Here is an 18,185-nt window from a genome sequence, read left to right as displayed (position 1 = left end):
ATATTTAGCACGGAGAAGTCTTTTCATCCTGCTCTTCTGACCAACACTTAAATAGATCTGTTGTTTAGAATGGATTTAAAATGTCATGTGTCATTTCAAATATGTCAAATGAAATATTTGACAATGATTTTTGAAATGAAATATTTCAAATACGTCATTTTGCTTTATTGTAAATTTTGTAAAGTCGATGTACACTCCAGAAATATTTCAAATATATCATTTTGCTTTATTGTGAATTTTGTAAAGTCGATGTACAATTCAATAAAATATTTTGGTCGATTATGAAACTAAATAAATTACTATTTATGATACGCGTTCTTAAACAGTTTAAATAATTCCATTTTGTGTATAGATTCTCAAAATATTATTCTTAGTTGTAATACTGATTACTTTTTGGAGGGGGTAACTAAAAAATTAGTCAATACGATAATAAAAAATGTTCTATTTTACTGCACAGTTAAAAAAAAAATGGATCAAGTTATATTTATTTATTTTTATGTATTTAGTTTCATACAATCTTAGCCAAGAGACTTTCAATTGTCAGTTTGGGTATTTCGTGTTTCTTTTTACCTGACACCGACGGGAAAGTGGCTAATAGTATATTTGTGTGTGTTAATGTAGCTCTGTAGCTATTACACTGGTTTTTCATAAACTAAATTTTAATAGGTACATTCTTACTAGAAGTAACACTGGAATATGTCTATTTGGTTAAACCATTCGGCTAATAACTTAATACGAGCAATAAGAAATTATTATGTCTTAAACTTAAGTTGATCGGGTATCAGTATACCCGAGTTCTCGGGTATACTGATACAAGAATTACAATAATGATTAACAGAAGCAACGATTTGTTGCCGGGAAAAGTGGATGGTGCGATGCAGACCACGGCCAAAATTAAAGTAAGTAAAGTACTATTTGTAAAATTTAAATTTAGTTAACTTATCCAGGATCAAATGTAATGCGGCCTTGTGTTAAACAGCTTTACGCCCTTATTAGCGAAAGCAATGTGCTATTTGTTAGGATGTTTTCGTGTGGACGTTCTATTTGTTGTATGATAATATACGTCCTACACAAAATCTCTATGTAAGTATTTTAATTTTTAAGTCCCTTACCAAAATCCGTATCACTATTTTCTGTAGTAGAAAACCATAATAAAATTTAATTCACAGAACGGGTTGATGAACCAAAACGTCTTTGCTAATTTTTTCCCTTACTAAATTCCTTGTCACTCTTTTGGATAAATGAAAAAAAAATTGAATTGTGTTCTCAGAACACGTTGGCGAACGCTACGGGTTCTTATGACATCAAGAAAATTTCCAGAGGGGAATAAGATAAGAAATTATCTTTTTTTCTGAGAAGTGGAATCTGTAATATTTAACTAGTATTTGTAATGAGGAAATAAAAAAGTTTGTATTTTAAGATGTATAAATAACGTGTGTAATAAGTAATGGTGAGAACAAACCGGTTTTAAACGGGGAATAATACCCAAGTAACTAATAATCAAGATCGTAAAGATAAGTCCTAAAATGAGTAGTATTTGATTCCTAGTAATAGAATTCTAAGAGATTAAAGTTGAATTTTCAGATTCTGGTGTTTTTTTAAATTTGAAGAAGGATTGGTGATTATCGGTCGTTGAAAATAATCGATTATTAATGCTTTCTATTCCTTGTTTGCCTTCCAGCTAAATTATTAGTGAGGATTTAATTAAAATTACATCCTGAGATAACCAGAATGTAACATTTACGTGTACACTGTCATTCGACCAATTTACGAAGACACAACTACCTTACCGATACCGGCTAATAAACCTACTCCACATTTCCTGGTAGTTCTTAAGATGAATTATACGATTCCTCCATTCACTAAGTGCGGGTATAGTAATACAAATTTGTCGTATCAGTTCCTCATATTTTAAAGTCAAATAATCAGGTCTAGCTTAACGCGGCTAATACATTTTTGGGAATGATAAAAACAGAAATTTATAAAATTATTACATAATTATTTGGTAAAGAAAATATTGGAAATAGTCGGTAAATCTATTTGTAAATCCGGATTGAAATCGAAAATTTGAGTACTTGCACAATTGTGTGATTAATTTATTACTCTCGTATATATCTGAGTTTGTGCGTAATTAATGAACACGTAAAAATCATAGATATTCATGAAAGATATTATATATTCATATAAAAAATAGTTCGATTTTAAACCATTTTATCGTAATTTGTTATGCCTACATTAGTGCAAAACTAAAAGATTTGAATTTGGCACGTTTACAGTTTTGATACAAAGATCCTTAACATATGTACACCTAAAAGAACTACATAAATATCTTTCTGTTTGCTGTTTATTCCCTATTTTATATAATTTTATTGTTTCATGTTGTTTTGTTTTACTTGTTTCGGTTTTCTTATTACTTATTTCATTCTTACAGAGATTAATATGCTTCGTCTTTATCTTGAAAAATGTTTATCTGTTTTTAATTTAATTTTTGCCTTATTTTAATATATTGAAGTTAAACAAAATTAAGCAGTTGGTTTACGATCTTTGATAGATTCATTAAATTTTTTTCACGAACAGGAGGCAGAAATGTAAATACTTCAGAATACGAATGAGACAATTTTTCCGAGTAACATCTTTTTAAGAGTTTGTTTTTTTTTAATTAGGTTAATTACATTATAGTGTATAATAATTTTTACATTTTAAACAAATCGCTTCCACTTTTCTCGCAATAGGTAGATTTCATAAGAAAGCTACCTATTGTAATCGGTATCATGATTCGACATATCTTCGGAAAATTTCGACATATCTTCGTGTTTCATATCCCCAAAACCACCGTCAGCTCAAAATCTTACATTTACATTTATATATAATGTATATATTTCACTTATGGACACGATAACTGCCGTAATTTTGCGCCAATCCCTTCAAATTGATACGTAAAATACAACGACCCAAAATCTCGGTTGAGTTCATTAATGGGAAAAATTGATCCGTGGGGGTGAAAATGGGAAAATGGGGGGGGGGTGCTTTTTCGAAAAAGAAAGTTAATATAAATTTCTTATTAAGTAAAATATCGAATTCGTTTAAAGTTCCTACTATTCTCTGGATAAAGGCCTAAAACTTCTTTATGTAAAGTTTTTTGATATCACCAACCATTGGCCCAGGGGGTGAAAAAAAAGGGATATCGAAGACAAAAAGAAATCATACCTTCCTTAATATGCACAGTACCGAATCTCGTTAGTTCTCTAAACATTACCTAAAACTTTTGTATGAAACAATTTTTGATATGATTAAATCCTTATGGCAAGGGATGACCAAACTGTTGCTGGAATGTAAGAAGATGGGGCTTGTCTACTAAACACATGAAACATTTTTTCACATGCAACCATTTTCGTATTGAGTAAATTTGAAGTTTTTCTTAACATTAAGGTGGAAATATTTTATCCCCTACTTAGCATCGGTGAAATCTACCTCCGTCTTCAGCGTACCGAAAGGGATTTTTAATTCTGAAATTGTCAATTTTAATATTTTCGATAATATGTTAATATAATATTCAATATTATTAATTTTATAATAAGTAGTATTTAATATTTGCAAAAATTATTGAACTCGTTTTTTTTAATTTTGCATTATTTATTCTTGTTTTCTTTTTTTTGTTTTAGGTATGTACTTGTTCAACGTTATGTTCGCAAATTATAATGGTATTCAGATAAATGAGAAATTGAAGTGTAGATGTAGCCAATATCTGGTAAGGAAAGCCGTGATTTTTACTTTACTAATTCTATAATTTGGGATTTATTACTTTTACATAATAATACTTCTTTTGTTTGAGTACTGCAACGCAAAAAATCGGAGGTACAAGGGAGCTAGGAAAGTGTGATTTTCTGAGAGTAAGGATATTCACATGCAGTTAAGTCCCTAAAGGTGACACTTAAATATGCAGTAGCGTGTTTCGCGCTCGGTGTAAGAGGTGACTAAAACCTTACTTTCGTAGTACGGTAGTCTGCACGGGATGCTTGTTGCCCTTAAGCTTGGCTATGCCGTTTTCAAATCGGGTTACGTACAGTCTTGTATCAGTTTGCCTAGAAATATTACGATTTAAATAACAGAGAGAGTGAGTATTTCGGTTTACGTGTAATATTATTCTTCACATATAGTTAATGGTAACTTTACTGTTTTACAATACTCGTCTCGTATTTCTGTTAAAGAGGAGAGTGTTGATATGAATCTCATCGGTAACTGGTTGAAAATAATTATTAATTAATTAATTAACGATTCGGCTTGGTTAACATTACTACTAGAATTTTTTTTTGAAAAGTCATTTGTTTTAAGTATTTCTCTCATTTTTGGGTACGTTATGGTTTGTTTACTTTTAACTAAGTTACAGTTTCACTTCGTTCAGTTACTGTGCATAGGCCACCTCTTGCTAAGGAAAATAAAGAACAATTTTTCATCTGGAATCCAGTTCCATGTAGTAATTGTAATATTAGTTAAAAGTATATTCTCCGTCGGTTAACGGGAAATTGCATAGAGAATTGTTGGCTATCTTAATATATCTAAGTTTTATGAATTTTATGCAAGATACTTCCTTCGCAGAATCGTTATTATTATACAACAGAAAATATATATAGCATGTCGTAAAATATAAGTTTGAAGAATAGTTTTTAATGCCAAGATTTGGTGTGAAAGACCCCCTTCCAATTTTAATCACTATAATAATACTATTTTTTATTTGAAGATATACTTCAAGTCAGAATTAACGCGTTCTCTTCATCAAATAACTGAAATAAGCTGAAATAGAATCTGAAATCTTTTGCTGTTTAGTTTATACTTCTTATGGATTTCTTTTAAGCTGTGGATAGAAAATCAGATGAATATTTAGGCAAGAATAGCTCATAATTATGAATTTGTAAACACGTTGGTCTTAAGTTTTATCCTTTTAACTTTTGACCGTTGATTGTAGTGTTTGAGTAGTTTGTTTTTGCGTAATATCCAAATCTTATTAGGGCAGTGTTTGTTTATTCTTTACTACACATAATAGCAATAAAAAAGTTTTAAAACGTATTTATTGTAGCATTATTTACTTTAACAGGTCAAATTGAGGGAATTAAGATTTAAATTCTAGAATAATAGCTACAAAAACTACACATAACTCCAGGGTTAGGTAATCCATCGCCTCCGCAAATATTTATTCGCAGCCATATTAAATAAGGCCCAAATGAAAAATTCTTAATGTCATATCGAAACAAGATTGTTAAAAAATTTAAACGATTAAAATAATTTCAATATTACGACAATAATAACAGTTAAGTTACTTGTCACGGCCAAGTACATAAGAAGGTGGCTAGAGGTGGCGACTTTAAGAAAATTGAGGAAAGACATATCATTTTCCTAGTTCATTTTTATTGTGGACGTTAACAATAATAATTAACTACTATGGCTAAGCCTTCTAATGCTGAAGTTTAATTACAGCTTGGCCTGATTCGTTTGTTACGCCTGAAGTATCATCAGTAGGGCGGGATCTTTTTTCTGAAAATTTCAAAAACTTTTCACAGCCGATGTTTTTTGCAATTTTTTCCCCTCTAAGATGCATAAATTCCCTCCATTCTTAGCGTCTAGATATAAATACCACTGAAGATTTATTGTAGTTTGTCCAAGTAGCGCGTTCAAGAATTGTCTTTTCTCATCGGTCAGAAAATTATGTTTGGCTTAAACTATCCGGCATTTAATTTTATGTAACTTCTGGTCTGTGTTTCAGCATTCTATTACTATAGTAAATAAAATATAAAACCGTTTCTCGTTAAGAGGACTGAACTATCAATCAAAAGAAAAAAAAGTGTTGGTGTAAATAAATATTTTCTTAAAATGTTTTTGACGTTGTTTTTCTGTAAATGAGAAATTACTATATTTTAACGGTACAGTGGATAGAGGGTAAAAAGATTTATTTTTTTAACAAGCTGCAACCTAAATGTCAGTCTGCTTATGATGAAATCATCAAACGTCGTCTGCAGCTCCTATTGTTTCGAAAGTCAATATAAATAGATAAATTAGCAGCTAAATAAAAAAATTGCGGTGTTTGCATTATACCTATTGTTTTATTATTGTATTCAGCGATTTTAAATGTTATTTCTGGGTCCTGAATTTCTTGTGGATAACGTTTTCCCGATTCTAGTTTTTGTTTTAAATGACTTTTTGTGTAGTTCAATTTTTTTTTTAAATTTTATACGTTGTGTTAGCATAGCTTATAATAAACGCAAATTTATGCCAACCATAAATAATGTCCTCATTTAAAAATACATTTACATATTTCATTCGATTTGTTTATGTTTTTAACGTTAAATGTTACGAACATTATATATGTTTTCTTGCTTTTGTAGTAAAATTGCTTATTAGAATAATAATATAAATCTTCGCCACAAAGTAGTTTATTTGTGATAAGTCGGTTGTGCGGTCGCATTTTAACTTGATTATTCGTCCATTCATGACGCCAGTTAATGTTATTATTTAATTGACCTCTTAATATGATCTTTTAATTGCTGACCTTTCATTCATTTCATTCAGTAATGATATTGATGATTTCATTTTATCATTTTAGTTGACCTTTCGCTTCCTCTCTTCCAGTCAGTTCTGTTTTCTAATCTTAGTTTATTCTTTGAAGTGTTTTCTAGTATGGTGAACTGCCTTGTAATTTTTTTGTTTAATTCAATTACTCTTTTTATGAATCGGTCCAACGGTTTTAAATTGTTATCTTAATACGCTAAAAGTATGTAGGCCATTGTAGGAAATATTTTCTCATTTAAAAATGGATCCAATAAATTAGTGTTAACATATGTATTTAAGAAATATTTGTTTACATAAATTGGTAACCGTAATAATAATAAACAATCGCAGTCTTTATTAGCTTTTACATTAGATCGTTAAGATAATATTTTTTTCGTTAATCATGTTTTTAAAAACATACTTGTTTCGTGTACAGTAAACAGTTGGGAAAAGAATGATTATTTTAATACAATATGTCGATCGGCAGTAAGGACTTACGTATTCCAAAGTAAAATATTCTCAGACTTTTAAAGTTATGTGTTAATGACAGACAAATGAAATAACATGCAATTGTTGCGGAAACGAAATAATACTTGCTGTTTATGTATATAAGCTGTTGAATCAACACTTTCCTCGTTCTAGTTTTTTTTTTAACTTTTCTTTTAAAAAGTTTTTAATGAACCGTGTACTAATTAACTTTCTCGTAATAAGTTTTAACATGTTCAGCATTGGTATTAAAAAATTAATCTGCAATTTTTCCTGCATTTAGACCCGGTATAATGACTAATAAGAATCAACGCTTGTGTCCTTTATTTAGCTTAATAGAAGCAACAGTTTTGGCTCACAGATATCACCTAGTTCATCGTCTTTAAAGAAACGCATATCTTCTGACCACAATCACTTCGACTTTAATAACCTTTCATCGGGTAAAGGTTGTAGGTTATGATTCGTTGATCAATTTATTAGCAGTTTTCTATTTTTATTAATTCAGAAATTTGTGTCGGTAAATTTTTTTTATAATGGGAGTACTAAATAATCACTTTCATGATATTCTTTTTTTATGACGAAAAGGTATATAAATTTTTATTTTAAACTGGAAGTTTTGATCACTAAATCATACCGCTGCGCTGGCACTCAGCGTTAGGTTTTGTAGTTGAGCCATTCGAATTCGATGTAATTTTTTATAGTAAATTACCTGATTTACATTAATTTACCTACGTTCTTAGGTTCATTCGTTTTTTCTTTTTTTTTTGTAAATTTAAAGCCCGATTTAGAATCCAAATTTTCAGAACGTTTGAAAAAATTAATCCGCGCTGTTCATGACCAGCGTTAATGTAAGCCGATTTTCGGCCCTTTTATTTGCTTGTTTTTTGTAGTCCAAATATTTTAACTGTCTATTATTTACACCGAAACTAATCGAAGTTTTTATTTTTTAAATTATCTATTCTTTTATTAATTCTCAGCATTAAATTATGCAATGTGAATATTGTTTCCGTTGACTTAGTCAAGATAAATTTATGAATGAATGAATGAATGAATCATTCATTTGTCATTTGTATATTAAAATGTGAGGTACAGTTCTGTGTATCAAACAGTTTTAATGTTGCTTTTGTAATGTTCTGATAGACGTATTACATCAGTCAGTAGTATATCCGCACGCGAACACACAGAATAGTTGTAACAATTTGTGAACTTCCTGAGCCATTTAACTACGTCATTTATTTCCATCATGAAATACGTCAATCAGTCTGTATTATTTACTGTCTCACTTTACCTGTTTTTCTTTTGTCTCGAATGAATTGAATATTTATTTACTTCGTCAGATTATTACCTTTACTACGATATAAGTAAACGTTCTCTTCAAGTCTCTGCATTTGCATATTGTCTTGTGTTCATGGGTCCTTGTGTGTTATCAAAGTAAAATATTGTTCATAATCTCCACGTTACACACCAGTAAGTGCGGTGAAATATTATAGATTTTTAGATCAATAGTATAGTTAAATAGACAATCGCCTATCTTATTTTGTTGATTTGTTACTTTGTTTTTACTTTATGCTGAAGCGATTTTTTTGTCAAAATTCCTAACAAGATTGAGGGAATGTGCGCGATTTTATCCGAAGGTTGTGCAATGGTTTTTTTACAATGTAAAATTTCTGTTACTCTTCTTCTTATTTGTATATTTATACGGTTTTTTATTTATTATTACTCTAATTAGTAATTATTATCTTTGAGTGTGTTTTGACATTAAATATATCTCCTTGGAGCGTCATAGATGCTTTTATGATTAGTGTTGTTTATCCACGTTATATGCAACTGTTATGAAATTTTAATCACGATTTTTTTTTTTTTTTTGTAAAAAAAAAAGAAGATAAGAGTGACTTGATATTTACTATGAAACGATTATCGGCCGAAAAATCTGTGGTATGTAATTAGTTAATGAAGCTTTATTAATTATGGAACTAAAAAAATGACTAAATATTTGTGTGTTGTATTTTATCGTTATTTATATAACACTTTTAATACCTTATTTGAAAATTAAGTGTTATATTTATGCAATTACTATTTAATCTTCTGTAAGTTACTTTTTGCTATTTAAAATTCTATAATTAACTATCAGCTGATGCTCAATTACAGTTATTCTACGTTAAGCTCCGGTATTACAAAATTAACCTTTTTCTTCATTTAAAATTGAAAATAATGGATTAATTTTTTCGTAGGCTTCGTAAGTGACATTTTACTTCCTTGTACGAAGTAAAGGAAATATTGTGAACGCGAAAAATTTCGGTTTTCAGATTGCAACGGAAATATCCATTTTGACCATCCCTGAATCCATTTTGATTAGTTTTGGTGTGATGTCTGTATGTTATAAGCGTATATTTTCACTGGTTCCAGTTATAGCAAAAAAAATATTAATGAAATATTTGGATTTCGCAAGGGAAAGCACATCGGTTCGAATCGGACTTCATCTCCTGTTTTTTAATTTAAATATATTAATTTATTAATAATTATTAACCCATGATTGTAAAAAAAAACTTATACAATAAATAATTCAATAATAACAAAAATAGAAAAAAATATGAAAAAAATCAGAAGTTATTAGTGAAATAAAAGTTTATGTACTTGTTAAAATGTGTATGGGTAATTTAATAGGCACTATGACATATGTGTATATGTAATAGATTTTGTGAAACATCTGATTATTTAATACTAATTGAAAATTATAATTTAAAATGGTATTAACTTTGGATTTTCTAGTTTAATTTTATCTACCTTAAAGTTAACTAAAGAGTGACTGCAAAATAGACCCTCATAAGAACAACATATACACTGGGGCGTACATGCCTGATCTTTGATAGTTTACAAAAAAATTCTTATCTTTTATTCATTACTCCTTTGATATTGTCGGACAATATTCTCCTAAGTCGGAGTCGATTATCATTTCGTTTATTTGTATTTTATTGTCATTTAATCATTTAATCGCTCTTTGGTTTGATATAATTCTTCTGATCTTAATTTGTGTACACGTTCCCTAGTTTTAAAATTTTCTCTCTATATTCATCCTCCTCTCTTAATATTTTTATTCTTTCCTTGGTCTTAACGTTTTCTTTCTCTTTATATTTATCAACTTCTCTTAATTTCTTTATTCTTCCCTTGTTCTTAACATTTTCTTCCTCTTCATATTCAATTCTTGTCGTTCTTTTGAGTCATATTTTTTGATTATCTCTTTTTTTCTTGTACGATTGTTTCTTTTTCATTTTTGATTATTCACCAAATAATCCAATAATAAAAACTGAATATTTTACACCGTAAGGTCGGAATTAACATTTGTAACCAGTATGCAGGAGTTCGTTGAACGGAATAGTTTAATTTTAACTTTTATTTATACTGCAACAGAAATCTGCAACTTTTGTTAATCAGCAGCTTACGAAGATACGAATAATACTGATCTGCTAATACGAGTAATACAGGGACTTTTACTCTATCCTAATATTTTCGTGTAAGATTGTTGGATTAATAATTATATAAGTATTTTATATTAATAAAAACTAATATTTCAATATTTCAGCAATTGTGTAAACTGTCCCCGTTATTAAAGAAGTGGAGGATCGCATTTTACTTTCAAATGAAATAAGTTTAACGAATTGTAACAAAAATGTGTATATATAATTTAATAGGCGTACAAGGAAGTTATCTGGTTTCCATATCAGATTTTTTTTTAATAAACGTTCTGTTTTCTTGGAATAAGTGTATACTTTTAATTTCGTTAGAAATAAACGTTTTGTTATTTTAATATACATTAATGTATTGAATTTTTCTCAGTCTATGTTTATGTTATTCTAAATAAGTTTTATTTTACGGTGCTACATTTTTCAGATCATGTTAGCCCTTAGAGCGACATTTTAAAAACTATAGATTTAGTCTGGTGTTAAAAATCATGTACGTTCGGAAACTACTAGTACGTACTCTTTGTCGTGATTGTTAAAGAGAAATGTTCAATTGCCGTGAGGAGGCGTCACTCTCTAGGCTTACGAATGCTGGTTATAGTAAAAGTACGCGTCAAACAGTTCATTGTGTTCTGCCTGCCGTTTGTTTTGTTTTTAATTACTTATTTATTTATTCTTCGAAGTCCAGATTGAAGTATTATCATTTTAAAGGTTTTTTAAATTAAATTTTGAACTTAGCTGCGGTGTGTTCAGTGAAACAGAGCTGTGGTGTGGGTGGTAGCAGGAGGTCGAAGAGTGAGATCGAGGGAGATAGAATTAGTAAAATAAATGAGCGTGTACACCGCCCATCATTGTGATTGCACTGCCTGCATTCCAGCTAAAATGAGCAGTCAGTCGTAACTACAAACTACAACTGCGGTGGAACTGGCAGATGGCCTTGACGGGGGCGCCACTTTAGTCATTCATCGGTATTATGCTCGTAGCTCTCGCTTTGAAGGTGATTCACCTTTCCACCAGCTGCTGTCAGGCCGGCTTCAGCTTCGACTACGGATAAAGTCTAGTCTGTCACTTATGTACTACTGCCGTAAACCAGGACTGTCTTGTGTAACTTTTACCCTATCGGCGATTCTTGCACCGCAACCTGCATGCAAGTGAACTTGAATTCCCGTAGAGTTATGTCGGTGCATTTCATGACGAATTCCTCATCCAGATGTTTATGAAACTACTATTTCATTAGTTATTTTATCAGCGGTTTAATTATAGCATTAACTTTCTTTTACAATCTCTTGAAGTTCATCGAACGCCCTTGATTTTATTTTCATAAATTGAAATTTCTTTATTCGGCTAAAATATTAGCCTAAGAAGCATTTTATTTTCTTAGAGCAGTTTATTGAAGTTATTATTATTTATTCTAACAGCAGGAAAATTAAATTTAGGACAGTAATTATCATACGGGGGGTGTTCATATTACTATCACGATTTTATGTTTGCCTTAATTTATTACATTCTGGATAATAAATAACATTTAACGTGTTTTATGTATTTCATTTTATATTACTTTCTGATTAGTTCAGAATTTTGTCTAAGCGATAAGAAAATGCATTTAAGAAATGACATTGCAGATTTGGTGACTTATTTTATTTAATCGTTAAATTATTCTTTTTGTTTCTTTGCGTATTTGTTTGCATGCAAATAGTCTAAATTAAACAAGAAAATATTGTTTCAGAATTTTAAGAAGGAGGGGGTGATAGAAGTTCTGTTATATCGGTAGCTTTTTGTTTTTAGAAGTTAAAGTATATGTACCATTCAGAGTTCAGTATTACATCTGTTATGAATGTTTCATTGCTTTAAGATACTTATGTTATTGCGTATTATTACTTTCTTTTTCCTATTTAGCCTCCGGTAACTACCGTTGCAGATAATACTTCAGAGGATGAATGAGGATGATATGTATGAGTGTAAATGAAGTGTAGTCTTGCACATTCTCAGTTCGACCATTTTTGAGATGTGTGGTTAATTGAAACCCAACCACCAAAGAACACCGGTATCCACGATCTAGTATTCAAGTCCGTGTAGAAATAACTGGCTTTACTAGGACTTAAACGCTGGAACTCTCGACTTCCAAATCAGCTGATTTGGGAAGACGCGTTCACCACTAGACCAACCCGGTGGGTTTGCGTATTATTACTAAGTCCGTGATGATTCACGGTATAATGGGTTTATCAATGAAGTAGCAGTTCATTCGATTGGTATATCAGAGTAATGGTAGTCGTTCACTTACTCGTTCTGACGATTGAACGTTGTGGTTTAGAAATAAGTACGGTCTGCTTTGCTATCAAGATCCAAAACCTTTTGGTAAGTACAGATAATAGTAATTTCTGTAATTACTTATAAAAATACTATTATAAATTTCGTATCATTCCTTACGGTAACTTGTGTTAGCCTATTTTATATCGTGTTGCGGTCTTTCTTTTGCAGATAGTGCAATGTTTTATTTCTGATATTCATTTAATTAAAAAATGGATATAATGTTCTGTTTATTCTGTGATATTCGATTATTTTACATTCATTTTTGATTGGTTGGAACGACTCCAAATAGTGTACAGTTAAATTCTAGAAAATAAACGTTTCTTGTGTACGTGATAGTGCGTTCGGTATCGGTATATTTATTTAGTCGGTCGTTTTAATATAATTAAATTCGGAAGTTTTACTATCTTGATAAAAGCATTTTACCCAGCATATATTACAAAGTTATATGATGCAGAAAAAATTGACGTTTACGTAAGGCAGTTGCTAGTATGCGATAACTGAAGTTTCATGCGAAAATACATAACGAATGTATATTACAACTGCGAAATAATTACAAGGAAAGTTTTCCTAGATTTATTGTTTTCAAGGCTTTGAAAGTAAAAATTTAAGGGTACTTTTATCTGTAAAGCTTGTTTCTTCGCACGAGCACGATTGCGTTTGTACTAAATTTGAGCTTTAGGAACTCATTTACTGAAAGTTCGTCCTCTCTTGCATCTGTATCATCTTTTCGCGGTGTTCGTAGCCTTATTGCAGCAAACTATGTTACGATTTTATTTATTGCCATATGAATGTTGATGTTGCTGGTTAGCGAAGAGCTACATGAGCGTACCATGTAGGCTTTAACGCATACATGTGGATACGATTAGTGATATTTTTCAGAATTTTAAATACAGTTATTTTTCTCGTTCTAAATTTTTGTTAGCAAAAACACATTTAAATTTTAAATGTTTGCATTTCTTTTTCTTCATATTCTTCTTACTAGAACAAATAAATTTGTAGAAATAATGAACTAAAATTTGTGACATTTAACGGTGATGGGAATTATTTTTAAACTAACTTGTTTTAATAATAAAAATTCTAATCGTTGTACTAAGATCTAACATTTAAAACAAATATTTACGTTACATGCAAATGTTAGCTTTTGAGTAATTTGTATTAATTGGTTTTTAGAAATTCATTTCGTTAGATTAGAATTTTTGTGACCTACCTATTTCGAACATTTTTATTAACGTAAATACAGTGACTTCTACTTTAAGTAAAACGTTTTTTAAACTGAACTGAGTAGTAAATTTTTTTTCATCTTGTTCTTAGTATCCTGTCATAAATTGTTGCAAAAAAGTATTTTGTGGTGGCTGTCGTTAAATTTAACAAAGCAGATATCTATCTATGTGTTTGTTAGATATTAAAAAGACAATTAAAATTATGCTATTTTAATTGTATTCTGCCGGTGTATGTTGGCACGCATCCGTAAATACTGTTAGCGGATTGAAATTGTGGAATGTTTGCCTAGAACGGTCGGTTTCGAAAAAATTTTTACTGTTTTTCAGTTGAACGAATCGACATCGTTATATGACTCCGGATGGGTTTTCTGCTCGAAGGTCGATGCGGCTCTTCTGTCAAAGAAAGGCGGAATGACAAGGAGGCGGCGTTATATCGGGTTAGTAGAATGCTAGGCACGCTGCCACGCTGATCATTCACTAGCCACAAATAGACGGCGCACCGCTCTTTACTTCCTGCAGCACTTTGTATTCTGACGTGTGACTCATTCCCGGGCTAGAACAGCAGTCATAACACTCATCGATAAACCAGACTGCAGGCATTTGGTTGTCTAGTATCAGTTTTAATTTTTGAAGCGATTATTTTTTCTCATGTAGGCGGACTTATTTGAGAAACTATCCACGAAAACTTTTTTCCGAGATCAGACACGTTTTCTATTTCGATTAGAACAGTGTAGTAGTTATAAAAAAATGTTGCTTTTTTATGAATTATTATTACAGGATTTTTGCAAGTGTATTGGTAGTAGAGTATGAAGAATACGACGCAAATTAAATTATTTCAGATAAACGTTTTATTTGGTTTAATTTATATGAAAAAAAAAAAAGTTATTAACATTACAATAACTGCTCGATTAAACAAATATTGTTTAATCTATATTCAATTGGTAGATTTTGTTTATTTTTTGGCGACAGATGTTTAAATGTAACATTTTTGATTGATTTTTAAAAATCATTTAAAGAAAATTGTTCAGTTACGTCGCTCATTGTAATAAAAAATCACTGGTATTTTATTTGGAATGATCATGTTTAAGAAAATTATAATTCGTAATAGTTATTTTTGTTTTTGTACAGTACTAAATTTTTATTTAACTATTTTTACAACTTGAAGATTATTTTTTGCAACTTAAACTTAGACCCTTTTCTTTTTTCTGTTTAGCCTCCGGTAACTACCTTTCAGATAATACTTCAGAGGATGAATGAGGATGATGTGTATGAGTGTAAATGAAGTACGTAGCCTTGTACAGTCTCAGGTGGACCATTTCTGAGATGTGTGGTTAATTGAAACCAACCACCAAAGAACACCGGTATCCACGATCTAGTATTCAAATCCGTGTAAAAATATTTGTCTTTACTAGGACTTGAACGCTAGAACTCTCGACTTCCAAATTAGCTGATTTCGGAAGACGCGTTCACCACTAGACCAACCCGGTGGGTTTAAACTTAGACCTGGGTATACTACTGTATACCCAGGTCTAAGTTTAAAGTAGTAGTAGGTACCTACTACTACCTCTGCCACTGTTGATAATGTACTGCTATTACTTGAAAATTTTGCATAATTTTACAGCATGAAATAATGTTGTTCTGCATTGAATCACTCCAATCACATACGCATTGTTTTCAAAAAGTGAACTCTCTTTTTTTCAACAATATTTTATTATTGTTAATCGATTACATATTATTATTATTATTATTATTACTATTACTATTTATATTAGAAACATTCATATCCAAGTATCAAACAAAAATGGATCAGTACGTAGTTCAAATAACGTTTAAACAAAAGTTTTTAGAATGTTTTAAAAGTACTACGATTAAACCGAACATTACAGTTAAAATATATCAAATTACGCTGAAAAAGATCCGTAGAAAAATTAATTAATTTTTGCTATACAAATCGATGAACAAGAAAGCCAACATAATCTGATGAACAAGATAATCTGTAAACACGGGTTGGTTTCTCATGCCTAGAATGGGTGAAGAGGTTTCAGATATACTGAAAAATTTTATTCAACGTCTAAGATATTTTGTTCAGGTTGGCATTCTTGAACCCACCGGGTTGGTCTAGTGGTTAACGCGTCTTCCCAAATCAGCTGATTTGGAAGTCGAGAGTTACAGCGTTCAAGTCCTAGTAAAGCCAGTTATTTTTACACGGACTTGAATACTAGATCGTGGATACCGGTGTTCTTTGGTGGTTGGGTTTCAATTAACCACACATCTCAGGAATGGTCGAACTGAGAATGTACAAGACTACACTTCATTTACACTCATACATATCATCCTCATTCATCCTCTGAAGAATTATCTAAACGGTAGTTACCGGAGGCTAAACAGGAAAAAAGAAAAGGTTGGCATTCTGGAGCTTGATAAAGTGTTTGTTCCTTAATTAGGGAATATCACCTATTATTAATTTAATTTATAACAAGCAGTCTTTTTTCTGAATCAATTTCAAATTGTTTCTTAACCCGCTGGGCTGGTTTAGTGGTGAACTCGTCGACGCAAATCAGTTTAACAGTTAATTTTCGAAGTCGAAGGTTCAGATCCTAGTAAAAGTTAGTTGCTTATATAATACGGATTTGAATACTAGTTGGTGGCTAAAGTTCAATTAACCATACATTTCTGGTTGTCGGCTTGAGTCTGTTCAAGACTACGCTTCATTTACATGTCATACATCTCATACTCCTCATTGGGTTGTAGGGGGGTTTCTTATTGTTCGCTAATTGAACAGGTTCAATGTACAAATTAAGAAAATGAAACAATTCTTCTTAAAATATTTTTATCGGTTAAATTTTGAATGTATTGTCATTTTTTCTAACAAATTGTGCATACTTTTAAAATATTTTTCAGGAATAACTGTACGAAATGTACATGTGTTTTTAAAATCCTTATTTGATACCCTGCATGAGATAAACAATATTGGGTGAAAAAATGATGGCTTATGCTGTGTACCGTTATTTTTTTTCAAATTGTCATGTACCTAGTATTTTGCTGTTGCGTTTATGACTTATCATGTAATATCTCTTTCATGGAGATCGGTGTAGCCGTTCTGTTACGTGGACCCAAATGCCGAACGAACTAATGAACTTATTACAGTCTTAAACACAATACTCCTCTCTTTGAATAGTAAAAACACCGACCGAAAAATAATGTACGTAAAACCGTGAAAAAGCGAGATTCATTCATTAACAAAAGTTATCGTAAATAATATTTTAGCTTAGCATTTTCAAATTCGTATTTAACGTAACAATAATTATAGTAAGGCAAGATATTTTGTATGTTTATTAACCGAGAATAACTGTAAACCAAAGTGTATTTCCCTATTATTCTCTCGGTTAGCATTTTAAAGCTATCTTTCATTCAGATAACTGTAAAAAGTCTAAAAAATGTACAAATTAGAAAATGTTTTAATATATTCGGGAAGTTCATATAAAAATATCTTGCTTAAATTTACTGGCACATGTTTAAATGATTTTGTTCTATCTTTATTTATTCTCGGTAGATTCCTACTCTTGGTGTTGTATTTGTAAATGTAGTGTCAGCTTTCCTATCATGAACTTGCACATTGCTAATTCTGAAATAAACCGTCGTTCGTGGTGAAATTTTTACTTCATAAGCGTCATATCCATTCTTTGAATGAATTTTGACGCGAGTATCTTTTTAGTTTTACTGTAATCGATCTAATTACACTCTTTTGCTAACAAAATATTTATTGAAGAACAAGGTGATCCTTACAAATTACGTCGCATTTTGTTTTTACGGATGAAGGATTCAGTGTACAGGATACAGAAACTAAGATCTTTTTGGGAATCATTCAGCTGAATCAATAAGTTTAAGAACCTATCCATTTTTAAAAATATTTTCTTATTTACAAAAGAAAGTGTTTATGAATACGTTTTGAAGTTATTCTACGAGTATTTTGAGATAAAGTTTATCTAGTGCAGTCTATTGAATGATTTTCTTATACTTGGTTGATAGAAACTAGAATAAACTAAGATAACTAGAAACTAGATAGATATAAACTAAGAAACTAGATAGAAACTACCTTTTATTATACTTTATATCACAAAAGTTTTCGAAAAATTTTCAATTCGGCTTTCTAATCCGGCCGAAATACGAA

General features: G+C 30.6%; 1 protein-coding gene across 9 annotated transcripts in view; it reads left to right on the top strand.

Annotated features, from left to right (window-relative positions):
* Positions 1-18,185, top strand: part of LOC142329797 (dual 3',5'-cyclic-AMP and -GMP phosphodiesterase 11-like) — a 623,752-nt gene that overhangs the window by 514,328 nt on the left and 91,239 nt on the right. The window contains exon 1 of one of the 9 annotated variants that reach the window (XM_075374670.1): positions 3,730-3,748. The exons of the other annotated variants lie outside the window; for them this stretch is intronic. The gene's annotated coding sequence lies outside the window, so the exon portion shown is untranslated. Of the gene's footprint in view, positions 1-3,729; positions 3,749-18,185 lie in introns of those variants that run through there. 9 annotated transcript variants of the gene reach the window in all.

This window comes from Lycorma delicatula, chromosome 1 (assembly GCF_047948215.1).
Source record: "Lycorma delicatula isolate Av1 chromosome 1, ASM4794821v1, whole genome shotgun sequence".
Lineage (NCBI taxonomy): Eukaryota > Metazoa > Arthropoda > Insecta > Hemiptera > Fulgoridae > Lycorma > Lycorma delicatula.
Note: the sequence above shows the minus strand (reverse complement) of the source record. Positions and strands in the feature narration are given on the sequence as shown.